The sequence below is a fragment of the Crocodylus siamensis genome, chromosome 9 (assembly GCF_052110815.1).
Source record: "Crocodylus siamensis isolate JL-2025a chromosome 9, ASM5211081v1, whole genome shotgun sequence".
Taxonomy (NCBI): domain Eukaryota; kingdom Metazoa; phylum Chordata; order Crocodylia; family Crocodylidae; genus Crocodylus; species Crocodylus siamensis.
Window position 1 is genome coordinate 24,654,173 of NC_143403.1, and position 23,328 is coordinate 24,677,500.

Sequence of the window (23,328 nt, forward strand, 5' to 3'; positions counted from 1 at the left end):
TACAACAACCCTCCCTAAAGAAAATACATTTTTTAAATTTAAAAAATGCAGTGAAATTCATAAACATGTTGCTATTAAGTTCTGCAACATCTCAGAATTATTTAGGGAAATGTATGAAGCAGGGATTATTTTTAGTGCTGTTGAGTGACCAAGCGCACTTCAGACAACCTCCAGGAGCCTGTTTCTATGCCAAATGGGGCATAAACCCACAAGCTATGAGAGAGCCCAAACCAGTCATGTTCCATAAACTGACATCTATTACTCTTCATCTCTAAGAAAATTAGCACCTCAGAATATATAGCCTGACATTAACTCTTACTGGGTCACAGCAGAGACCATCTTTAAAGCCAGTTAACTGCTAACGTCTACCAGGTGAAACTCTGTTTTTCTTCAACCTAATGCAAACAGGGACATTCAATTACATTTCTACTCAATGGCAGATTCCTCTTTTCAGACTGCTCCTGGGCAGAAGGGGAGGCAGGGGGAGGAAGGAACCTGTGCGCTGCCACTTTCCCCTGCCGAGCTCGGCTCCCCACACAGGCACCAAAAGGGGGAAGGCACTGGGAGGGATGGCTGCAGGGAGAAAGGGGCAGGAGATCAGGTATGTATAATTTTCCATGTCTAGAATCTCAGTTACTGAGGCAAGGGGTCATCTTAAATTCAAAGTTATACTGGATTCAGGTAAATACAATAACCTGTTTATTACAGCACTGTTTTAAAAACTAGACTTCTATTCAGAAGCCAAAAGGAAACACAGGGATCTTCACAAGCAAAACTTCAGTCAACCCTCAGTTGAGAGCCACCTAACTACTCACCCTGACACCAGGCAAGAAAAGTGGGAGATGTCTGTTGGAAAACTTTGGATTAGGCAAGTCTGGGTTGGCATGCAATAGTGCAGACTGCAAGGACCTCCACTAAAAATACAGTCCTAAACCTACAACTGTGTGTTTGTGTCTATTTATACATTTACCTTAGCACATAGATGTAATGTATACTAAACAGTACACAGACATTAAAAACATTGTTATGGGCAGCACAAAGTGTAAGTAGTTTACACAGAAAATGGCAAGGCATACCACTGAGCTAGAAAACTGGATATGCTGGTTGCAATCACTAAGACCTCACAGTTACTACAATGTTACATATGTCATTCTGTCTTTGCTGGAGTTCACTTCTGGCTAAAGAGTGATTTGGAAAGATGGACTCTTTTGTGAAAGGGGCCATGCCAAGTTGTCCCAATGATGGCTCAGAAAGAAAAATGAAAACAAACTACAACAGCAAATACATGATGCGTGGTGTTACATAGACTGATTGGAAACAGCAGTCTCCAGTGTGCGCCGAAGTGCTGGAGGACAAACATAAGAAGCCTTCTAAGTTGCTGCAACATTTAGAAATCAAAAATCCATCAATGAAAGATAAACCTCTTTTTTTTTCTGTTAAAAAACTAGATTCCTTGGGAAAATCAATAAAACCTGATTACTCAAAATGGCAATGTCAACACGAACACCCTTCAGGCATCTTATCTTGTACCTCTTCAAATACAACAGTGTGCACATACCACCACCAATAATCACATCCTCCCCTACACAATAGATGTGCTTTCTAAAGTGGCAGCGCACAAAGCAGCTACCAAACTGAAAACAATGCCTTCGTTAAATTACGCTGTTGCACACCAGGCTAGTGACATGGCTGACGATGTCACAGAGAAGCTGCTTTCAAAACTTGGCAAAAGGGATTACTTAAGCAGTACAGCTAGATGAGACAACTGATGTCTGTGGTTCAGCACAGCTTCCAGCATTTTGAGATATGTTTCTGATGGGTCTGTTGAAGAAGATTTGCTCTTTTGTAAAGCTGTGCCAGGATGCACAACAGGAAAATGCACATTCAAGACATTTCAAGAAGCAGTCAAAGACTTCTACATTTACTGGGAGCAATATATTGCAATCTGCACAGATGGTGCCAAGGAAAATGATGGGTAAGAACAGTAGCCTGGTCACATGGATTCAAATCTTCACACACAATGCCTTATGGCTTCACTTTTAGTACTCTGCTAAGTGTTTTCAGCTAAAAAAGAGTCTGAAAACGGTTGCAGAATTCTCATGAAGCTGTTTAAGTTAATTAAATGCCATCCCATGATTTTTCATATGGTTGTGTGACAAGGTGGAAGCTCTTCTTTAATAATTCTTTTTTCATATGAATGAAAGTGAAGAGACAAAGCAACTCTTCAGATTAAGGGGAGCCATAGAGACTTTCTTGAATGAACATTACTTCATTTGGATGGCACACTGAGCCCTCCCAGCTAACAAACAAGCAGAACTCATCCTCAGGGTAGAAATATAACTGTTTCAATGTAAAACATTCATTAGAAAATTTGGAAACTGATCTTCCAAATAGCAAGAGTCGTGTTAGTTCAAAATCAGGCAGAAGGTAGGGCAGGATGGCACCTTGGAGACTGTCGTAGGCACAACTTATTTCATCTAATACTAGAGCTTTCGTAGGCAACAACCTACTTCATCACATACTATCCCATAAGCATCTGATGACATTCTTTTGCCAACTAATGCTCAAACCTCTATGCCCCACCTCCTGCTTGGCCTTTCAAAAAGGAGTCAGTGCAGTTCAGTTTGAGGGGTCATCAAAATGAAGTGTTGTAATCACCTCATATAAAATAACTTTCATCAGCTAAATAGCTCACCCCATTGAATAGCGAATGTATTTAAGAGTTTTAATCTCCCTTACCATTTATGTTTCGTTTTTAAAATTTTGCAACTAGTTGTTCTTGATATGCTTATGGCTACCAAATTTTGCCTGCTCACAGTTAGGAGTTTGAGATCTATGAACAGCAGGTCACGAAAGATATCACGATCTGTAAAAAGATCAGCAGTTCAGAAAATTGGAGAAACCCTGTCAGTGTCAGGTGGGCTCTAGTTTACCTTCCATTTACAGTGAATAACAGGGCTGTCCTTGGAGCAAGCACTTACTGTATCCTTCCAAAGGGCATAAAGGGACTACTCTAGTTCATGTACCTCCAAATATCAAGTCGGGACTCATGCCGCCTCTGTGAGTATCTGTAGCATAGAGGTGTCACTTCTGCTAGCCAGAAACTTTCCCTTTAACGTTTCAGGTATTAATAGTCAGGCAATCCTTGTCCTCCCATATCTGCCAAGGAAAATTTCCAGCTTGTTATTGGTATGCATCTGTCATGATAAGATATTGTGCAACTGAACTATAGTGGGGCAGGAAAGCAAAATATATAGTCAAATTTTCCTCTGTGATAAAGAAAAAAATATTTCAGACAGACTTCTTGAATCACAGCCTAAACATCAGATATATTTAGTTTAGTAAGAAGGAAAAGCAGGTGTTCAAATCATCCACAATTAGGACAGTTATCTTTACTTGTTAATCCAAGCCAAATACTTTCAGACATAGCCATTTCTAGAGATGCATGAAATAGCAGGGTGGTTCATATTTTCTTAACTGTTCTGCTTGTAAGCCAGACATTTTGTTTGTTGTCATGTTGCATCTCTGAAGAACAGAAGAATTCATACAGCTGTAACCACTGAAGAAAGTCATCCACTGTATGTTACCAGCACCTACCCCCATTTTGCCTATATATTTTTCTTCAGCTTCTTCTAAGAAGCTGCAACATCAAGTGGCAGTTACACATTTCCTCAGCGCTGTGCCCCACTCGGACAAGGAGCTAAGAGAGCCCTATGACACCTTAATACTTTTTTTGACTTTCCCCTTTTCCTATAAAGTAGACAGTTTATGAACCGTTCTCCTTAAAATGCAAAGGCCTCAACAAATACTTGCTGTATCAAGATCCAGAACTAAGTTTCTACAGCTGAATCAGTGATAAAGCTAGGATTCAATCATTTCCTGAAATATGAAACAATGCACTGGCTAGGTAGTAGTTTATGTGGTTAAACAGAGCCAAATTGCCTGTCCTTATAATAACCTACATCCTCTTAAGCAAATTTCAAAAGTATTAAACAAAAAAATTTAAGATAAAGATAAGTGCAGAGTTTCTATATAAAATTCTATTTACAGTGTCATGTTCTTATGTTATTCCAGAATCTACTGAAAAATCTGTGCCAAAAATCAGATTTCACAACTTTAATTCCAGAAGTTTAATGGCAAATATGGAGAGCAGCCACAGAAAAAAATGACTTACTTTCTTTACAATATGTATATACACAGCTGTAGGAGAGAAGATCATCAGTTATCTGTACCCATCAGCTTTGATGATAATTGCAACCCACTTGACACTTGTGTTGAAAGGTAGTTTTACCAACAAGAAGTCTGATAAATATTCAACAAACTGGATTCAATAATTCTATTTACCTTGAAGCCACCACCTATAAAACTGTTTTAAAATATTTGCATGCGGTAAAGAGAAGAGGGGTGGGGGGGAGGGAAACCAGGATGCCTGAATCACTGCATTAATGAATAAAACTTTTTATTTTTCAAGTTTTGTGAAAGAATGCCATATATGCAAAATTTTGATCCCACATTACAAAATAATTACATGATAATTACATGAGCATTAAGATGTCTACCCCCCGAGTAAAGCCACTGCACCCAACTGCTAACTGAGGCAGGCCTGGAATGTTTCAGCTTATTAAGGAGAATTCCAGCATTGAGCAAAACCTCCAGCTGAAGCAGATTTCCACTCTTTTACTCCTCTGATTTCTAATTAATAATTAAAACATGTTCCTTTCTTTGGAAAACCAATTATACTGGAGCATCAGCCTAAAAACAAACTTTTTTTAGTGGCTAAACTACTTCTCATGATTTAATGGAGATGCAATGCTGTTTTCTAGGCAAATTCACTGACACAATTCATGTATTTATATTAATTTTCCAATGGATATTTTGATCCATCCTGAACAATACGAAGATTACTTTAGCACAGCTAATTAATAAAATGGCAGTGCAGATGAGTGACCCTGTGATTTCTTTTAGCCAGTGCTGCTCCTGCCCTAATTCACTCTTTAGGACTTCCATGCAGTCACCTACATTTCAGGATCCTTACCCTTCTGACACTGCATCTTTTCTCCTACCTAATGAAGGTAGAATTTACCCAAAAGAAATAGAGGATTTGTGTGTGGGTGGAAGAAATGGGTCACGTTTAATCAACTGACTCAAAAACAGAGAATAATAAGGATCCTGGAAAGATGTAAATAATCCTCTGAAATGTTTTGAAGTGAGGAAGCTGATTGGGTGGGAGAACCATTCTAAGCAGGAAAAAAGGGAGATGGGGAGGAGGAAGTCAATAAATGCTTTCCACATAGCTCCCACTAACCATACAAAACTGCTGAAACTTTACGTAGAATACTGTTACTGAAGTGTCTGGAGATGAACAATGATGACAAATTGGAGAGAATTCAGAAGAGAGCAACAAAAGCGATTAATGGGCTGGATGGATTGATTTATGAGGAATAGTTAAAAGTGCTAATTATATGTTTCTTAGTTAAACAGTAGCTAAGGGAGGTATAGTAACCCTTCCAAAGGTTTGAACCATTGTAAACAATTTCTCCCCCTGAAAAGATGCAGAAGTAGGAATAATGGGATGAGATTAGCAAAGAATTTTTGTAAATGAGTATTGGGAAAATATTCCCTAACACTAGACTGAAATTGTCTTTAAATTAAGTGCTGGGAGCTTCATTAACTCAGTACTTTAACCTGGAATAGACAAAGCATTGAAAAAATATTCTGTAGCAAAACATTTGGGAGGGGGTATTTATTTTTCTTACAGATGTTATTTAACTGACTAAAGAATACTATGGAGAAAGAATAATTGTGAGGGGGGAAAAAAGCCAAGGAAAGAACCCCTGGTTTTTAAGGAAAAAAAAAATACACAAATCTGAAATATGCATTTTTGAGATGCTCTGGCCAGAAGGTTGTCCAACAAAGCCACATAACATTTAAACACCAAGGAAATATTTTGGGTTAAGTGCTTCCTATACCCATGCAATTAATTTCAGTGGAAAAAAACACACACGGATCGTCTGAACTAGATTTAGTTTTTAAGACCGCATTTACATTAACCAGCATCACTTGTTATGCTACTGACCCCACAAATTTGAAATATATCAGTAGTTTAATTAAGCTACTTTGGTGCATATGAAACCTAAGTCTTACTCAGATTTCTTGGACACATGGACAAGCTTTTTGAAAGGCCTGGGCATTATTGCAAAACAAGGCAAATGCAATAAAAGAACACCAACAACAATAACTGTATTCAGTTTTCATATGCCAGGTCAGCAATTTTAAATCCTTTAGAAGAGGATAACAAAGTAAAAAAGACTTACTCCTTTGTGCAGCAGAAAACTCCACTCCGTTTTCATTTTTAGATATGAAGTCATTTTTATGTTACAGGAAATCAAGTGTTTAAAAGCAAATGAACCTCAGCAGTTATGTGGTGGGAGTGCAAAAATAAATCAAAAGAGCTGGGTTGTTAGAAGTAATGAACCTGATGCTCCTCTCACTTATACAAGTGTAAATTACAAATTATACTGTTCCAGTAGAGTAAAACTGGTGTAAATTAGCAGAGAACCAAGTCCAATGACTAAAAGAATGACTTCCCGGCTGCATGCAGAGCTTCAACCCAGAGAAAACAATTTATAGCCAATGTCTGGAAACAAGAAGGAATGATGGGAGTTGTGATAGCTCCATACTGTTGTCACACTAACCAACAAACCTGGAAAATCCGCACATCAGCAGTTGTCTATGAAAAATCACAAAAAAAAATTGGTCCAAACTGTAGCACAATTGGAGGGTGGTGGTTTAAAATACAATTCCCTGCACAATTTTGCATTGCCATTATTCACATGCATGATTATATATATGGCCTGTAGGTAGATAAAGCATTTCAATGTGTACAGCTATCTGTCCATCATGTTTCCCATGCAGGAGACTACACACAGCCTCCAGCTAGCACAGCTGGACCTCCAGGTGCCAGATTAGGGAAAACTGAAAAGGTTCTTTTCCAAGAATAATACAGAGCTCCTTTTCCTTAACTCTACTCAGAGGCATATGCAGAACCTGGCCAGGCTTAATGGGCTTTGTCTTCTAGGCAACATGACCATTAAGATCAGTTACTTTGCTTCATATTAGATTTGTTGCTGCCAAATTCTGTCGCAGAATGTTTTAAATAGAAATGGTAAAAAAAGAATGGGGGAAAAATACAGTAGAAAACAGATGCTCCAGGGGCCTCTTTCAAACCTACCATCATTTTAAAATATATCTTATTTATTTATTGGCCAGGCTAGATAACCTTCCCATTAGAATGAACATGGGAAATCCAGAAACCATTCAGTGCCTCAGAAGTCTTGATAATGAAGATGTTAAATTTTTCTTCACTATTTTTTCCCACTGATTAAATAGAAAACCATTTCAACAAAAGGCTGTTCACTATCATTAGATGAAGAGAGAATGTAGTCCAGTGTATAGCACACAAGTACCAAGTACTTCTTAAACTGGAGATCACTTAATCTCTCTTTGTCTCAATTTTCCCATCTATAAAATTGGAATAATACTATAGAAACCTGATCATTTGTATTCTGATTAACCTTCTTAATTCACAACAGGTTGTGAGTCCAGGAGCCTTACAGCTGATTACTGTGACTTTTACTTTCATAGTTTATAGTTTCATAGTTTCTAGGGTCAGAAGGGACCAGAGTAGGTCATCTAGTCTGACCCCCTGCCATAGCAGGAAAGAGTACTGGGGTCAAATGACCCCAGCAAGGTGTACATCTAGCCTTTAAAGGGCACCACTTCTTCATTCAGCTGGAGCATACCCATCAGTGGTCCTATGCAGCTGACTTGAGAGATGGCACCCTTTGAAATAAGCTGCAGCAAAGGGCTGTAACACCTTACCTGGCAGAGCTGTTTTCTGCGACGGTATGACCTTAGCAGGTTTGTAAACTGTCATTTTCACAAGTTACAATTATCTTATCCTAACAAATTATGTGTTCTATTGTACTGACCACTTTGTAAAAGAGTTGTATTACTAGCAGTTGAACAAAGACTACATAAGTAGGTGAGTAAAGTTATTAAGACATAAACCATAGTTCATAAGTGAGGCAATTCTAAATTCAACCTGTAAGGGACCCAACACTCAAAGATTCTTATGCCAGCTTCGCACACATACAATACACAACTCTGTCCTATAGTTCACAGGACATGAAATTACTGCAAATCAACACAGCTACTCAGTAGGACAGCTTGCAGAAAACTGTGAGGAAGTTGGAAACTTTGATAAATAATTGAAAAAATAACAATCTAAGCTTTAATTATTGGCATTGTGCTATAAAAACAACATATTGACTTATCGTACATAGACAAAAACTAATCATTCATAATGAACAGAAGAAGACAAATCCCCTGCAAAAATATTATCAAAATGTTATGTATATTAAACGTAAGAAACCATGTTAATACAATATTAAGGTTACAAAGCTAAAACATTAAGAAGTCAGGCCATATAAAAGTTTATAAACTTAAAGCAATAATGTTTACTTGACCATGCTATGCATCCAACAGTTTCTGGTAAACATTTTAAAACAGATTTAAAACAGTAATACATTAAACTAATTTCTTAACCAGGAAAAAAACAAAAGACTATAAAATGCTATTAAGTCCAGAAAGAATAACTATACTTTGCTATTTTAGCATCACACTTCAGCATATTGTCTTTGGATAAACTTAAATGTGATCTTAATAAACAAAGGGAAATACAAAGAAATAAAAGGTTACATTTATTTATTTATATTTAGAGCTACAAAAATGCCTAAAACCTTCACTAATTATAGAGTTATGTTAAAAGCCCAATGCCAGTGAAGCAGTCACTCCAATAGCACTGTATTTAATAATGCCAGCATTTAAGTGATCCCGTTTTTAGATTTAAAAATTTTATGCTTCAAAAGAAGTGGAAATGATTAACGAGCAGTGAATTCTTATCTTACATGCTACTAGGCTATCACACAAGGAAAACTGATACCCAGATAGTTCTCTAGACATACCACTTCACCAGTTAGATGAAACACCTGTGCCTTGTCTACACTAGAGTCACCATGCTGGCTTCAAAGGTAGAAAGGGACTAGAGGTAAATAACTATTTGTAATTATGTTTGTGTAAACAAGGCAGGATGTATCTGCAGACCATTTTCACTAGTTTTTATTGTGATAGCAGAGAGAAATGTAGTTTTCTGTAAATGTAAGTTTAGAATTTATATAATAATGCAGAATCTACCAAAGCTGCCAAGAGACACTGAACTCATGGGATCTGTGAAAGTTTTTCACACCTGTGTTTTTCTCCTGTGCCTAATATTATGGGAGGCATTTTGGAGGATTTTGCAATGCAGGTTTCAATGAGACACTTACAGTCTCCCTCAGGCAAATTGTCACAGCTGCAGAGGTCTGCTACCCAGCTGCCAATCAAGTCAGGCAGGGAGTATGTGCAGTGAAACCACAAAAAAGCCAGGCTTCATTAGACTGCTAAAATTTAAGCGGATGCTATCTGAGCATGCTCAAGCCCCTAAAGCAGGTTTGGGTTTTTGGGAGTTTTAAAAAATATTTTTCCTCCCTCCCAACAAAAGAACCTAGTCCTCACTGTGGACTTTGCTCAGGCCAAATGTCAACCCTTTGTTTTGCTCTGTTTAAAAAGAAAAATGTATTTTTTTACAACTTGAAATATATTTTTTCTACTCATCCACAACTCAAAAATAAAAGGAGGGAATGTTAATCTAATTTTCAAAATGAGTATCAACTTCAGACAAGAACCAACCATGGAAAATTTTAGTCCCAAAGATTATCAAGGAGGAAACTTAGGAGCATAGGGAATAGAAGGTCATACTGGGAGAAACAGCAAATGCATGTCTAGTAGGAACTATACCTGCTGTAGACCCTGATTCAACAAGGTTCTTAACCACGTGCATACCAGTCCTTTATAAAACCAGGATTATCACACCCCTAAAACTAGGCATGTACTTAAGTACTTTGTGAAACAAGGATAATAATGTTTAATGAAAGCCTTCCTGCAAAGACTGTATACACATGCAGACAGACAGACGGATGCTGGTTGACAGGCAGATCTACAGATATGGATGTATAATGAAAAGATACAAAGACAGAGGTTAAAAACAAAATCTAATGGAACACATCAAGCTTTGCAACCATCTGATCTTATGCATGCATACAGGTGGAAGGCCGAATGAGTGGCTAAAAACATTGATGCCCATTTAGTCACCAAATAGAAGGGGCCAGATTTTATGAAAAGCCAAAGTACCCACAGCTCCTGCTGAAGTTAACAAAAGCTGCAGAATCTCAGCTCACCACAATTTCAGGCCATGTGTATGCCTTGGCATGGATGTGGCTGCTCATAGCTAGGCACCCACACTTAAACTCTGGTGTATGTTTTTGAATAATTACAAGTCTGAGCACAATACGTTATGGAATATGTATTTCCATAACATATTGTGCTCAGACCTGAACATTTTGAACGTCACCATCACCTGTCACTTCAGCACATGCGTAGCCATAGCCTATAAAAGTAGAGCCATTGTTGCTAAGGGCCCACAGGGAGGAGGTGCAGCCAAGGCAGATGGGAAATGCACTAATTCAGCACATCCCCAGGGCAGCCACCACTGATGGTGCTCCATGGAGTCCCAGCCATAGTGTAAAGCTGCCCTCCCAAGGCAAAACCCCTGAGGGAAGGTGGCTGTGCAAACACCACCTGCCCTCCCTCAGGGGAGTAGCAGCCCCGATGGCACAGTGCGGGGGTGCAATCTGTATCACACCTCCCCACCCCCGTGCCTGGAGGATCAAGACCATTCAGTTTGTTACAAAGCCATCTGAAAAGGTTTCAGCATTCAGAAAAATACTGTACTTTTGTGATTTCAAGGCAACAATAAGAATCTCCATTCCTTCTCTACTGCTAATGTTACTAATAACCTCCATGTTGTTATCTATCCTACCTGAGCTAACAGTTTATAAACCACCACCCGCAGCTTGTCCCTTATAGTTTATTAACATACACTAATAAACAGTATGCTTCACTCCCACGGTGCTGCCAAGTGAAGCCAGTCAGAATAACTGCATTAGCTTTACTGTTCTTTCTCAGCACATTTTTTCCACATGGGAACAATTAGGACAAACTCCCTCCAGATTATATTTAGAGATACATCATATTTGAACAAAAGTAATAATAATAATCTTTTCAGAAATGTGTCTGTAGGCATGTACAGAAGATTAACACGACTGACTTAACCAAAACTAGTAGTCAGGCTGGTAACCTCTTCTACAATTCGCTTGTGTTGAAAGGGTTAATGCTCACCATGTCTCAGCCTATACCTATTATACTCAAGTTTAAAAATAAGATGTGAAAGATGCATTATGTAGGGCCAATAATGCTATCCTGCCCATCTCCTATTTTGGAATTAAAGATCATCATTGCTCACATCAAAGGGGCTGGGTGAGAATAAAAGAAAAGGCAGGAACAATGAAAATAGCTACCCAACACAAACCAGATCAAAGGAGCAGGCACAGAAAATGAGGAACTAGGGGGTCCTTTAATTACTGTCCACATCCTCCAAGTCATGTGGTGAAAAAGAAGGGGAAAAAAGTTTTGAAGGCCACTGGGTTTTGTCTTGCTGTGGCTCCTGTTTCCACAGTCTGTGCCAGTTCCCTACAAACTGCTCTGCTTTTATTTTTTCATTTTATTAAAGTCAAATAGGGCTCCTAGACTCCAAAGCTCCTCCCTTATGCCAGAAGGAGGAGAAGGGGGGTAAGAGGGGCAGTGGTGGAAATAGTCGTCCATAGCAATTGCCTGAAACAATTTCAGGAGGACTGCTCCAGGCAGCGCCCCAGGAGCTGCTTTGGGAAGGAGAGATCTGGCTACCTGAGGCTACTCTTTATTTGCAGGCCTCCCGGGTTGAAAAAACTTCAAATTCACATAGGGCACTGCTCCATGGGGCAGCAGATCAAACCTGGCTACTAGCTGTTTGAGCTCAGCAGCAGAAAAAAGGATTGCTCTGGGACTGAGCTTAAGTAGAAGCATGATTAAACTTCAAACATATACCCCCCCTTTTTATACACAGTAGACAGTTATGGGTAATATTTCAATATGGACTTTAAAAATGCACAGGAAATAACTTATTTCATACATGCTGGATAAGGATTTAAAAAGTAAGAAGAAAAAAACCCAAACAAACTAGCTGTATTGCCCATCACTGCAATCAAGTAAAATGCTCAGCTCAGTCTTTTAGAAATAAGTTATTAAGCGAGTGTTGGATTAGTTAAAGGATCTCTTTTTATTTAGCCCCAGTACTGAATTTATAAAACTTGATATCCAACCACTGGTTGGATGAACAGATAATGGTATCTAATTCCTACTGTTTGGATCTCACGCAGTGTATTCCTGTCTAATTACCACTGGTTTGAATTTATTTATTACTTCATGTTTAAGAGGGATCAACTACAAAAGAAGAAATGGGACAATTAAGATTTTTTTAAGATCTGTATAAGAAATAGATCTAACTTTTTGGAGAAAAAATGCTTTGGACTTAAAAAAACAAAAACAAAAAACCCTTTAAAATAAGAACAATCCTGGGATATCACTATGATATGCTATTTTCTAATATAGGTACTAGAAATAGGTACTGATAGAAATCCCTTAAAGGAAAATACACTAACACCAGAGATCTGTATCAAATGCAGCAAGCAAAATTTGGTCAGTGTATAAGCCAGCACCTTTTGTCACGAAGACAACACCTAGAAAACTTTGCCCTCAATCCCGTCCAGAACATGGAACTTCCTTAGACAAGAGGGAATGACAGGATGTTTTAAGAGGCAATTTAATCTCAGAACACCAATTAGTGCCAAGTTACCTCATTTCTTCTTCATAAAAGTTGCCTCCACAGTTTCTTGCTCTTGGACCGTAATAAGCAGTGAGAAGTCATTCTCAGGAGGAGAGCTAAGGACTAAATTAAGTAAATATAGACTACAAAGCTGCTTTTCTAAAGTGGGCATTAAGCCTAGCCTCTACATCTAAGCAATATGTTTGGTATGTGTATACTGAGTTCCAGGTAGCTGTCTTACAAACATCTGAAATGGGAACCTTGCCCAAGCAAGCCTTCAAAGCCACCGTAGCTCTGGTGGAATAAGCCTTGGGAGCTATGGGACTGGGACATTTGCCTCCTTGTAACAGGTCTCAGTGTGTCATATTATCCATTTAGAGAGTCTTTTGATTGAGATAGCTTCCCTTTTGGGCTTAGCCCCAAATGTTACAAAGAGACAAGATGATTTAAGAAAATTCTCCAGGTAAAACATGAAAAGGATGCTTAACATCCAGCTTCTGAAGAATAGCTGCACTCCGGAAGTCACGAGGGCTAGGGAAATAAACACGGGCAATTAAATGAGCTGGTTGAAAAGAAATCAGAGACCAACTTAGGAAGAAATTTGAGATGCAGCCATACAACCTCTTCAGCCCTTGTAGAAGAAAATAAGTGGGGCAAACATCATGAAAGACTGGAGTGTCCTCACTCATTTGGCAGGGGGGACTGCCATAAGGAAGAAATAGACTTTAAAGAAAAGGAAATACAAAGAATAATCCATGATGAGTTCAAAAGGAGGTTCAACCAGTTAACTCAAAGCTTCTTGAAACCCCAGCACTGAAGAAAAAAATGCACTGGGGGATATACAGTAAGTGACACAGACTCTTCAGCAATTGTTCTCTATTAAGCTTTTCCTTTAACTGTCACATGGAATGCAGAGATAGATGCAGAATGGTCTTTCAAAAGACACCAACATGAAACCTGAGTTAACAAGAGTGAATTCATAGCAGCAGAGCAAAGTAAGAGATAGAATAGAAAACAGGGCAGAGGCCTTTATTCTTCATTCAGAGAGCTACCTCCATCTTTATTCAGAGGTCTTACACAGCAATAACTTTCAAGATTTTAATAAGTTCTTGCAGTACTTATGATGCACTTGATCCAAGAAGTTTAAGGGCACTGTCAGATTACCAATGAAGCGTTGATCCCCAAACTTCTTAAAAGAGACACTTGCAGTAGCTGAGTTACTTCTTCTTCCTTCCCTTGTGTCTCTAATAATAGACAGAGAGGGCTGATGAGCAGGTTGTAGACAGTCAGCTCACAAGCAATACATAGCTTTGTTTATGTTTCAAGAAAGCCTGATGCCATGCATAAGTAAAAAAAAAAAGGCTGAATATGAATTAAAAGCATGTCTCTTCCCTCAGAGCAATAGTCTGGGAAGACCATAAATGAGAAAGGAGGGTGTTGAGACAATGCCAGGATGTCTGAAAACCAAAACTAATGAGCTCAAGCTGCAGTCACTAGGACCATGTGTGCCTTTTCCTGTCTCACTTTCTGAAAACCCTTGGGTATCAGTGGAAAGGGAGGGAAGGCCTAACATAGTTTGTGATTTCAGATCAAGAGAAAGACATCTGTTTGGGCTAACTGAATTCTCTCTCCCATGAAAGAGAACCAGCAATATTTGCTATTGACCTTACTGGCAAAATACCCCATTTTAAGATGAACAATCCATCTACAGTCAGTAATAAAAAAACACATAAGCTACACTTAGTAGATTATTGTTACTGTGCATCAGTTAGACTGAAGGGTTAGAATCATGGAATTCTGGGTTTAATTGTGGAATCGATTCACCTGCATAATCTATGTTCTACCTTCCAAGAATGGAGACTGGTGGGGGTGCCCGGAGCTCATAGAACTAGATCAGAAATAAAACCCGTATCTTTATTGTTCTGGTGCTACTGGTTCTTACATCAACCAAAATAAGCTTTTACCTGGAAGGTATAAACTTCCTGGATTCTGTGAGAAGGGTTCCTGTACAATCCCTTCAAAATTATGATTATTTTAGCCAAAGTCACAGCAGGTATTGGAGATAAGGAAGAAGGCAACTTCTTTGTGATGGTGCTCTATAAAATGCCTACCTATCTGGGAACATCATAAATAAAGACCTGCCTGAAAGTGGAATAAAAACAGTTGATTCTTAGCATATTATGACACTAGGGCTGCAGTTGTCTCTGATGCTCAAGGTAGCTGTAGTTATCTGGATGATTCCCACTGGTACTTTCCTGCCACAAGAGCCATTTCTGAGCCAGCTCTCTGCCCTGAACTCCTACCTCCAGGTCACACACCTGACAGAGATGGCTTTAAACCAAATGGAACTCAAACACCTACAGGGTGTATATTACATTAGACGTACAAGGGAATGTGATTTTATACTAATACCATTCGAAAAAATGTCCTTTGTTTTTAAATATTAAAAAACACAACAACATTTAACTTAGTTCTCTCATGCTTCTGGTCTTGCCTCATTTCTTTATCCTTTCCTTTGCTTCATTTCCTCCCCCCTTCTCATATTACAGATATCCCAGTGAATCTTTTTGATTGTACATTCAAAGCACTTTCCCTCATTGGTTTCATTGCTCAGTAATCTCTCGTTGTGCTAACTCATTTTCCCTATCTTTTTATTCTTTTACATTGTACATGTCCCTTCCCTCTCCCCTTTCTCTGCACATTCCCTCACATTTCACCACCCTATTCTCCATACTGACTCCTCAACCCCTTCCCACCAGGAGCAAATTGAAGAAAAGAGGGAGAGAGATATTCGTTCTTCCTTCCTCTTCCACAAAAAAGGAAAATCCTAAAGGAGGATCTCTTCCTCCTTTTACCATGTCTTTCTTCCTACTCCTCTCAAGCAAGCTTTGAAGAGAGGTTCCTTTCCTCTCCATCTTAGACTAAGAGGGCTTTTATGTGGTCTCTGCCTCCCCTTCTTATCCAGAGCAGGAACAGTTCTGGGATGTTCTGCTTCCTGGTTCCTTTGCCATCTCTACCCCTATGTTTCCTCTCTTTGCTTGAAGCATAGCTCGAGGATAGAGGAGTCTTCAAGAAGATAACATAGAGAGGAAAGCGAAGGAGTAAGGAACTTTACCACAGCTGGCCTTTGTGATCCTCAGGGCAGCATTCTATCCCCGACCTCCCAAAATGCAAGCCAGTATTAGAGCCTCCATCGCTTTCAAGGAACTCCTTCTTTGCCTTATCTCTATGTCAATTCTAACTGCTGCACTGGTCATTACTTCATCCAGAAAATTAGTTTTCCTAGAATTGAATTGCTTTGCAAATTGAGTCTAGCACTTGCCTACATTTCTGACAGGAGGTCCAAGTTACTCATAGTTCCTTCAATCCTCCTTCCAACACTTATTTACATTCCCTCCCTCCTTTACATAGTCAAAATATTTCAGTCAACCCTCTCCTAAACTCTTTCATTCTCCTGGCCTTCCAGTTTGTTTGTTATCTCTGAATCTGGGCTCAAGGACATGGCAGGGTTTTAGAACCACTATGACAGAAGAGGTTGAATGCTTGGCACATTAATAACTGAGAGACTGTTCTAAGCATGAAGAAAACCTAGTCAATAATCACTGTTGAGATGACATTAAATCTGCAGATGTTTTAAATATATATTGGAAAGGCAGGGCATTAAGATGTATGATAACACTTTGCAGGCAAGAAGATTCTTTTTCATTAAATTGGCAGCATTAGCCTAGCACTATGGGAGTAAACACAAGTGAGGTGACACCCAAACTATCATCATCCTTCTCCATATTTTCATGCCATTAAAGCAGAAAGACCTTGTGGAATTCTTGCTCTTTGCACATTCATAGTCATAAAACCAAAATGTATGAGCATAGCTATATCATATATGAATGTTGCTGTCCTTTCTTGCCTGCCACTTTACTACTTTGCCCTGTTCCCATTTTCCACACCCTCCCATCACAGTGCTCATCTTTCCTCTCTGGCACAAATGGCTGGGGTGCACAGAACAGCAGTTCTGGGAAGCATTCCTCTCCACCCAAGAAGTAAATCTAATAAACTTTACCTTAATTATGTCCTGCTAGCTATTCGTTGACCAAAGTCCTCAAATTATTTCTTGAGATGATGACAAACATTTTTAAAGAGTCTTAATTTCAAACATCCTGTCTGCTTTGTTTCCCCCATTGAAAATCTTCCTTTGTCCACTGAAAAGCCTCACCAGCAAGCATTTTAAACACATTCCCTTGAAATCATAGGTTTCCTGATGTCATCTAATGCTTACTTCGGAAATCAAATGAGCTAAATGCCCATACTGATATTCCTATATGGAATATTAAAAATTGTTAAAAATATGGTTTATTGATAGTATTTGGCTCTGCACTCTTCACTTCTCATTCATGAAAAAGCAAGTACCCATTTTAGAGTTAAAGAAACAGGGGTGCAGAAAGAACGTGTGACATAACAGAAAAGTGACAGCCAGGAATGGAACCAAGGGGCGTGTCCCCACAAGCACATGCGTGTGTTTCCCCAGGCACCAACAGCAGCAGCACATAGTTGTGCCAATGCTACTTGTCCCCAGGGAACACCCCCGTATGTGCTCTCTGGCACATGGCGATTGCCCTGGGTGCAGTAGGGGAGGCTGAGGCCAGCATCAGCAGCCTTACCTGGGATCCTAAGGGCCTCCCAGGGCTGTAGGGTGGCGATCCATGCATGCAGAGCCTGGCTCTGGCCAACGAAGCTCCAGTTTTGAGTGGTGCATGCTGCAACCACATGTGCCGCCCTGTTTTTTTGTTGTTTTTTTAAAGCATTTTTTTAGATACTAGGATTTCCATGCTGCAAACATGCATGGCAGAGAACCTTTTCACAGGCAGCATGTGCGTTCTGCAGCACCTCAAAAGCCTTATCTTGGAGTGCCACTCCAACCCCCTCCCTCTGCCTGACTCACTGTTCTTTCTGCTCTCCATTCTGCATACCCTGCCCAATCTGTTCTGCTTTCTGCCCCTTCCCTGATCTGTCACATGCCACATACAGAGGTTCCCTATGCCATTTGTGGCATATGTGCTGTAGATTGGCCAGCTCTGCCAACCTCCCTTCCCTTTGAACTTTCCACTGGGACTAGTCCAATCAAATAAGTTCTTTCTCCTTTCCCACTCCTTCCTCCACCCCTTACCTCCCCCGCACCCCATCCCAAGAAATGTTATGAGCATTTCCAAACTCACCAGAACACCACAAATTTCAGGCAACTACAATACAAGACCTGCAAGCAGCAGATAGAAAGGAAGGGGCTTTAAAACCATGTTTATATTAGAAACTGTGCTGCAACTGAAATATGGAGTAGCTTGTGACACTCCACAATACAAGCATAACAATAAAATACAAAACAGGAAAAAGAAAATCAACACAATTCACTAGCTCTGTTCATTATTTATCAAAATAGCCTCACAAATGTGTTTACTGGATATTCCCAGTCTGATTACAGAAGTAAATGCCTTCCTTCGTACAAAATACCAGCTTAAAAAAAGTTTGAAAACCCTCCTCTGCTTTGTGATTTACTTACCTCTGTTAATTACACCTCACAAGTTTGAAACAATGAAGATGTAAATCAGGCTTGTTTTCTCCCCTCTCCTGTAATCTTTAGGCTACATTGTTATTTTTTGCTTACCTCCTGGCTTCTGTGCCCCAGCACAGTGACATCATGCTTGTGCATTGATCTGAACACTGACGTGCAGGATTTTCTGTGCATTCTTTTCCCCAGTATAATCTCCCAGATGTCACCGCCCTCCCACCCATTTCTTCCCCACCCTCAATACTGTGTCTCTGTTCCACTTCTCCTCACCTTTTCCAACTCTCTTAGCACCCAAGAAGAATAGCTTCAGCCCAGTTCCTCCCACACCCTCTTCTACCAGCTGCAGCTTCCCTCCCAAGTCTCTCTTTCATAAAGTATATGCACCTCCTAGTTTACCCCGGAGGCCTAACGAGAACACGAGCTTCAGTAAGAAAACCAGATTCCCTTCATTTTGTGTGAATTCAAAATAGCTCTTTTCCCTAAGACAAGTTGTTTGCAGTTACTGCTTGCGGGCCAAGGAGTCACAGCTAATCATTATACCCTAATGCACAAACATGTGATATGGGTGAATAAATGTATGGGTGCAGTCACAGATGTGTCAAGTACACACTCATTGGAAATGGGTTGTCTGGTGCACAAAATGATTTCCACTGTCTGATTAAAATCTGTCCCATATTTTTCCTGTTTACAAAAGACCTGATCCTGCAATCCATTTAGCAACCTAGAACTGATGGTACTCAGCACTTCCTAGGATTGAGCCCAAAACAGAAAATTGTTCCTATTGATGGCATTCTAGGCTAAACACTTCAGTTTGTACACAAACAACCTCTATAGAAAAAATTTGGGCAGGCAGAAAGTCAGTAATCTATATCATTCTGATTTTAACCTACCAAAACCTCCACACCCTAGTCACAGTCAGAGCTGTTATATGGGTCCAAGTTAAAACATACATAAACAAGACACATCTCACTAAGGGGTCTGGACTAAGGTGACATGATTCTGATTTTTCATTTTAATTCAGGAGAGAACAGCATATTTTACTTTTACCTTGTCCTCTGCATTTCATCTGTACACTCTCATCTCATGCTTGCAGACCCAGGGTGTAGGAGCTGGATGCTTTTTGCCAGGACTGGGAGCTGACAGTTGTGAGGACGATCAGCAGGAACAACTGGATGGTATCTGCCTCTGCTGTCCAGTTCTCAGGAAGCATTAATTCCAAGTACTGGCAAGGCCAGGAAAGACAGCTGGCTTGTGGAAGTATTCACGTGCACACACTGGTGTGCATGTGTGCGCGCGCACGCACAAACATGCAGACTCATTTTATCCCTAAGCACTTCTCTTGCTTTTTGCACATCCAAGTCATTACTTTAGTGCTCTTCATTTACACTCAATTCTTTATCCATCTTTATCAATGCTTCTGAAACTGACAGCTTGACTGGACTGATTAGACCCAGGTAAACTGAGGGAAGAAAAGCCCCTTACCGTCTCTCATCAAAGCCTGTTCAGTTCAGTGGGTTTCTTATGCAAAATATATTTTTGGAACTAGGCAGAGAACACTAAACTTGTTACACCTGTACGCTTTGTTATATCTGAGCTTGGATCTTCAAAGACTGTAATCCAACATGTTCTCTTGCTCAAACAGCACATTTCCAGTATGGACAAAAGGAAAGAATATTCTTCTGCCCAGGCACAATACAGATATCTATCTAAATCCATATAGCAACAGGTCTAGTTGCAGAGGGCCCCCAAAAAGTAGTATCTAATAGGAAAACAAATCCAACACAAAAAAGCATGTTAAAAAAATGCCAGTTTAGGTCTGTGGCATCATGGTCCACAGGGGAGGTTTTTTCCTTCTAAATACTAATTACCTACTAGGCAGGATACAACACTATATGTTAAACACAATGTCTGATCAAGCAGAAGACTTTTTAAAATGGTTTACTAGTTATTAGGTATCCTGCATTCCACATGCTGTGCTGACATGAGATTTTACTGCTCACAGATTCCAATTTCCAAAGACTAAAGTGTATAAAAGATTTTATTTACTTAAAGTACACAAATTACTATTACTCCTGAACATTATATAGGGGAATCCCCTTAAAAACTAAAAAGGCTAGCTGTTGTCTATGGTGGGCTACTAGTGAGAAAAATAAAACCATGCTAAAATAAAATTACCTAGAAAGTAAATGGCATAAAATTCTGAAGACACCAACCTATTTTCCCCTCCACATATACCTTGAGCTATGAGGTATAAAGTTGTGTAAGGGAATAGGAAAGAGAGAGAAAAAAAGAAAAAAGCGAAAGAAACACACAAATCTATGTACTGTATACACCAAAGTCCTATTATATTTCCCTTCTCCAGTGTCACTACAAGCTTGCTCTGTGGACAAAATTGACTTATTGTCCACTGCAACCAGCAAATATACAGCCCAACAATCTGAGAAAAACATTGATTTTTTTTTTTTTTTTTTTTTAGTCTTTAAAAGGGAGATCTGATGAGCTCGGAGTCCTACATTCTTAACTTTAAGGGGCTTTATTTTGTTTAATTGTATCTTTTCTTGGCCTGAATTTCCCCCAAAAAGCTGAAGAGGGCATGTGCTTATTATCTTTTAGTGCAGCATGTATAGAGTGCAACCTGAGCTCTTCAGATACTTCAGTTTGAAAATTAGAAAAAAAAAATTAATTGCAAGGAAAACAAGCCTGCTCTGCTACTTTGATTCAATCAATTACCATTATCTTTCATAACAGCTCTCTTTACCATCCCCCCAAACCAGTTGTGTTTAACTTTCTTTGCCAGTTGTGATATCCTGTCAGATTTCTGGCGGTGCAAAGCTGCTGGTTCTTTCTCCTTGCTGGGCCCTTATCAGCCGCTCCCAGTCAGCTCTGGCCCAGCACAGCTGTCAGAGAGTCCCTCAGTCCCTCTACTTTATCTGCTCACACAGACCTCTGCCTGGCAAGAAACGGGCCAAACGGCTGTTCAGCAGTCCCTGGGAACCAGGCATAGAAACAGTGCTGCATTACTCCCACAATCCACTGGGAGTTCATTACTCAGTAAGGGTTCTCCCACTAGTGAGCCAAAGTGCAGGCCTGCACATTCCAACTCCGCTCCATCGGAGCTTCATCATTAAAACTCAAACCTTCTGAAGAGAATAAAGAACAAAACCACAAATTTAGATTAATAAAGCATTTGTTGATTCTACAGAAACTTAGCAGGCCCCTAAGAAATCCACCAGAGGCCTGTGCAGCTCCAGTAATTTTCTGTTATATTATCTTTCTTGTAAAATACTTCCCCAGATAGAGCCCCCAAAGGGGCTCAAATATCACTGTGACTAACCGAAATCAATGTGCACTCACCTATTGACATTTTTACATAGTTTTTGGATTTAGTATCCGGCCCAAAACACAATCAAATCTTCTGCCAAGGAAATAACAGGCACTTAGCTAGTCAGCTATTAGTGTTACAAAGGAAAAAATGTGGGCACCCAAGGGAGATGGGAGAGACGGCATTGACGTCAGGGGTAATTGGGTGTCTGAGAGAAATTGCCAACGGCTGGCCAAAACCCCCAGAGGCCCACACAAAGCTGAGCTGCAACTCTAATAAAGGAAAGTAAATTCTAGAAGGGGCTTTGCTGCAAAGAAGCCTAGCAGGAACCAAAAATATCACACACATGCACATGCACGCACACAAATAAAAAATAAAAAATACATTTAGGAGTTTTCTTTCACACATCTGTTTTAGGCTAAAGTGGTTTCTACTTTTTTCCAGTACCACATGGGTTTTTATGTTGTGCCGTATGTTCACCATCTATTTTTATAAACAGAATTCAGGGCTTGAAAGAAACTTATTTTCTGAATATGTAGCTTTAACCTGCAATCTTTCAACCATCCACTCCAGCACATTTACAAATGGTTTGGTACTTAAAAAAAATAAAATTAAACCTTTAATAACTTTCCCAGAATATAAAAATGACTGCACTGTTCACTAGTCCTGTTACGGTTAAAGAATTTAGGGCCAGGTTCACACATCTATACGCACTTTACAAACAGACATCGACACATGTGCACTCATTCTGTACACGTATGACATTTGACATAAGAGTTTTCAGAACAAGAACCAGGGGCAGATTTCATAGGGATTCGGGCTGGAAGGGACCCTGGAGGATTGAGTCCAGCCCCCAAATTTTAAACTGGACTCAAGTTAACACATCAGCTCATCTCCTCCAAATTTCTACCACACAGATATGAATCTGAAAACATTCTAATGCACTACCAGAGACCAAGTGCAAGGCCTGTCTGGTATAACTTATGATTAAGGCTTTTCTCCTTTTCCTTCCCCTGCTCCTACACAAGATTTCTACCATACTCCACCCTGGCAAGAGTTAAATATCTTATTACTAATTGCTTAAAAAAATCAGATTGGCCCTTTCTAATATGGTAAACCAACAGGAAAATAGTTCAAGAGCATTTAAGATTAATACTATAAAGCACAAACAAATGATTGTTAATACATCATTTAGAATTTAACCTAGGCAAGGTACTCTCAGCTTGTTTCAAGAATATCAAGATGATTGAGTTTTTGGCATTTTAACTCTTATAATGCACATAGTTGTTTATATATCATAACCAACATTATGTTGCATCTCCAGGGGTCCTTAGAAGCCTAGCAACTAAGTTTTAATAATTCTATTTATTAGCTGCCCTCCACCATATGAAAGAGTACAGGATGATGAATTACAATTTTAGAAGATAAGTGAATACAAACAAAATTCTCATGATACAAGTAAAATCCAAACAGTTCCTTTAGCATCGTGGTACCATGGAATAAGTTAACCTTTACACACTTATTTACAATACATACCCAGGTTCTAAAAGAAAAAACACACTTCATCATAAAAGTGTGTTAACCTTT

The 23,328-nt window shown here is 39.4% G+C and overlaps 1 protein-coding gene across 7 annotated transcripts in view; it reads right to left on the minus strand.

Annotated features, from left to right (window-relative positions):
- Window positions 1–23,328, minus strand: part of ZNF423 (zinc finger protein 423) — a 316,969-nt gene that overhangs the window by 150,059 nt on the left and 143,582 nt on the right. The window contains exon 1 of one of the 7 annotated variants that reach the window (XM_090063770.1): window positions 18,690–18,708. The exons of the other annotated variants lie outside the window; for them this stretch is intronic. The gene's annotated coding sequence lies outside the window, so the exon portion shown is untranslated. Of the gene's footprint in view, window positions 1–18,689; window positions 18,709–23,328 lie in introns of those variants that run through there. 7 annotated transcript variants of the gene reach the window in all.